A 4,306-nucleotide genomic window follows, 5' to 3' on the forward strand; every position below is an offset into this window, starting at 1 on the left:
AAAGAACGTTTTTATGTCGTCCAAAAATCGACTTTTTTCAAAAATCGACTTTTTTCTAAGGTCCATGGTTTTTGGCCAAAAATGACCAAATTTTAAAGTCGGCATTTTTCACTTGTTTATATACCTAGGGATCTCCGCGTGTCGCAAAACTGCCTTGAGAATCATTTTTATTTTAAAATAACGCCATGACAAAGCATTTTCTGTTTTCTTTTTACTCTGACTTAATCTTTTGTGGGCTATTTCTTTGTCCTTCGTCCCTTGGGAGCCTAAAATTGTCTCAGGGGACATTTTCAGAGACACTGATTCTATTGAAAGCTTTTAAAAGAACATTTGTGTTACGTCTAAAAATCGACTTTTTTCTAAGGGGCTAGTCCATGGTTTTTGGCCAAAAATGACCAAATTTTCAAGTTGGCATTTTTCACTTGCTTATGTCCCTAGGGATCTCGGCGTGTCGCGAATCTCCCTTTGGAATCATTTCTAAGTGAGATTAACGCCCTGACAAAGAATTTTCTGTTTTACTCTCATCCTGACTTCATCTTTTGTGGGCTTTTTTTTTGTCCCCTGTCCTTTGGGAGGCCTTAAAAGAATTTTATGTTTTATTCTTACCCTGACTTAATCTTTTGTGGCCTTTTTTTTTGTCCTTCGTCCCTTAGGAACCTAAAAAGTGTCTCAGGGGACATTTTCGGACGCATGATTTGATTGGAAGCTTTTTAAAGAACATTTGTGTTCCGTCCAAAAATCGACTTTTTTGAAGGGTCTTTGGTCGAAGCTTTTGTGTCAAAAATGACCAAATTTTGAAGTCGGCATTTTTCACTCCTTTTGTGGTAAGAAGAAATGTCGAGACCAGACGAATCTTTTTGTCAGTAAGTCTATGTTAAATAAATTGAAAAAGAAAGGATATTCTTTCAAAGCTTTAGCTGTGAAGGGCGTGACGTTTGTAGCCCGCAATAAATCGAAACACTTTGCGACAAGTTTCCTACGTTGAAATGCTTTCTTTCATAATTAATGCTTTCTGTCTCGTGCAAAGTCGTCTTCGTGGTTTCATATTGTTTTGTCTATGTCATAAATAAGAGAGGTCAGGGTTGTCTTTATTAAAGTAATTTTGAAAATACGCCAAAAGCATTTTAGACTTTTTCCGTGCAGACATTGAGCCTTCAAGTAACTTTTAAGTTATTTAAAGTTTGCCTAAATAAGTTGTCGCTTATTTAACATCAGTATAATTAAGTTAACACTTGATATAAAGCTCACGCTGAGCGTAACCTGTACCTTCATTATAAAGGATGTTGAATATATATAAGCATTTACTCAATGAAAGAAATTGTATTACTGTGTAGTTCAAATTTTGAATCCAAGACTCGGCCTTTGAAGTCCAAATTGATGCTATTTACACATTGCACTGTCACCCAGAATATAAATTAATCATAGGATTGAAAACTTATAAACGAATAACTTCAAGTATCTCAAGTTCACAAATTGTAATTATTATTAAAATTAATTATTAAAATTATCGTGTGAAGTGGTTTCGTCCTGTGATATGATTCATACTAATTATGGAAAGCATTCAACATTTCCGTGGTTCAGCTAACCAATTTATTTTCAAAGATTTCCGCTTCAACTGAAATAATTTAAACGCTTGTATTCGGCGATGATTTCTCGTAAAATAAGCTCCTTGATTTACTTCAAAACCGTACTGATTAACAATACAGAATACACAAGATATTCGATGGGAAGTATGTGCGCTTCGCTAACCAATGATGGCCGACGTTTCATGTCCAGGCCTGTGAGCGATACCGCAGGCACACCGCAGATGCACCTGTTAGGCTTCTTTTTGTCTATTGCTGGCTAAACACTTACGTATGCAAATCATATCACACTATAAGAGCTGTATCATTAACAATGGCGCTCTGTCTTTGTTCTGGAGTTATTGTTTTTGTTTGCCTGTTTTTTGTTTGTTTGTTTGTTTTTTTCGCACAAGGAAGGACTTTCTTTCTTTCTTTCTTTCTTTCTTTCGTTCGTTCTTTCTTTCTTTCTTTCTTTCTTTCTTTCTTTCTTTCTTTCTTTCTTTCTTTCTTTCTTTCTTTCTTTCTTTCTTTCTTTCTTTCTTTCTTTCTTTCTTTCTTTCTTTCTTTCTTTCTTTCTTTCTTTCTTTCTTTCTTTTTTTCCTTCCTTCCTTTTTTCCTTCCTTTCTCTTGCTGTCAATTTTATTCCATTTAAATGCTTGTCTGTGGGATCTGTCTACACATTTTTCCAGTACTGGTGACATGATGCTAAATTTATCGAATGTTTTAGCTATATATAACAATATTGAAGGTATTAATAAGTGAGAAATCATCGCAGTCATGTACAGCAACATTCGCCATTGTTTACACAGGCAATCACGGCAAATGGACGTAAGATCGCTGGAAAAATTACTGCTCAAAATCACATCAAAATCGCCTCGGCGTTTGACAAATCATGCAAGGAGAGGAGGAATTGTTCGCTGATATATATAAAAAATTCATTTGTATATGTCCTGTTGTTTTTCATTCACTGTTTACATAATACAAACACAGCTTTTTTATGTAATTTATCTAGCTGCGATTTACCACGTAAAAGGGGAGCCGGGTGAAAAGAAACATTGACTGTTCTAATTTGAGGTCTATAGGGATTTTTTTTCCTCACCCCACACCCGTATTTTAAAGAGAAAAAAGACTACACAACGAAATAAATTTAATGTACGTGCCGCAGATTAGGAAGTCAATCTATTTATAACAAAATCTGACAAAGAAATTACACAAAGATCATTTAAACAAAGACTGACAAAAAATACAAGGTGAAAATTGAAGAAGAATTAATTTCGTTCACTTTCTGTACTGGAGAAAGTTATAAAACTTGCAAGACATCAATGTAGTATTTCATTCTTTTTTACCTTAAAAAGCCGCCTATTTATAAGGAAATTACGGCAAATTATCACATAGACACTTTTCAAAAAGAGACTATGGTACTGAAAAGCTGAGCTTAGATTCCTATACCTCCTACATAGTATTACTCAATATGTAGAGTCGGAACTTCGTCAATCGGATTTAACTCACAACCTAAGTTGGATGGAAATTATAACAATGCTCAGAAAGAGACTACCTTACTAACAAAGTGCGCTTGGATCAATTATCACGATCGACGTGTGTTGTAGACTAAACTTACGAACAAATCACTGTTGATGAATTACAATGACGTAGTTTTACCCACGATGGAACGTGTGTTCTGTCGTAAATTGTAATACCTGTCGTGAATTATAATAACACTTGTCGTGATTTGTAATACCTGTCGTGAATTGTAGTAACACTTGTCGTGAATTGTAATAACGTACCTGTCGTGAATTGTAATAACCTGTTGTCGTAATTTGTAATAATCCGAGCTATCGTGAATTGTAATACCACGTTGTCGTGATCTGTAATAAGTCTTAAGAACAAACAATTACGAAAGAAAATATAAGAAATGACGCAAAAACCCAACCTTTATTTTGATCCATGTGTATTTTTTAAAAATTTGAAACACCAAATCCAGCTTATTTTCGTAACATTTGTTTACGCTTTGAAATTGAAGCAAGACAACGTTTTAACACCCGAACAGTATAATTTGTCAGGCACCCTTGGTTGGGCAAAATTATTCCACTGACCGTATTTCAGCTGCGTGACTTTTCTAAAATACGACAAAAATACGCTTTTTCATAATAAAGTATTTTAAAAATACGAAAGAGATCTTGAGCGGTGAATGAATACATTTGGACAAGGAAGTCTCATTCTTTTTAAAATGCTCTGCAAGCTTGTTGTCTCAACGTATGAGAGTCACGTGCATACTTTACACTCGGTTGTAAATAACAGCTCCTTGAAGACTTCTCAGAACAACTTCTTCAAAAACAACATTTGAAGAAAACATTACTCTAATCAAACAGAGATCACGCTACAGAGGTTACCCCAATAACCTTAAAGATAAAACTCTCTCGGACGGTCAATATGAGCGAAAGAATGTCGGCCCTACAAAACAAACAAAAAACGCGCAAAAACATTTTGCCGTTTGTTGCAGAATATCGCCCTTCTGTACTTTACCTAAAAACCATTCAGATGAGTAAATGGCACTTGATAGAAAATCAGCCTCTGCTAAGAGAGATCTACAAAGACCCTACCCTACTTTCGTACAGAAAAGGGAGATCTTTGAAAGACGGCGTATTCGTAAGAGCAAATTTGAAGGTCATATTTTTCCTATCTCGACCAATAGGAGCCTTGTTTGGTCTGTCATTTTACCATCATTGTATAATTGTTTGTTCTTA

General features: G+C 35.0%; 1 long non-coding RNA gene across 1 annotated transcript; it reads left to right on the forward strand.

The window, feature by feature from the left end:
* Nucleotides 1-1,987: 1,987 nt before the first annotated feature.
* LOC146485346 (uncharacterized) lies at nt 1,988-3,486 on the forward strand. The gene is made up of 2 exons (XR_014863365.1): nt 1,988-3,078; nt 3,131-3,486. It is a non-coding gene; the product is annotated as an uncharacterized LOC146485346 (long non-coding RNA).
* The last annotated feature ends 820 nt before the right edge of the window (nt 3,487-4,306 follow it).

This window comes from Pavona decussata, unplaced genomic scaffold (assembly GCF_977016875.1).
Source record: "Pavona decussata unplaced genomic scaffold, jaPavDecu1.1 SCAFFOLD_26, whole genome shotgun sequence".
Taxonomy (NCBI): domain Eukaryota; kingdom Metazoa; phylum Cnidaria; class Anthozoa; order Scleractinia; family Agariciidae; genus Pavona; species Pavona decussata.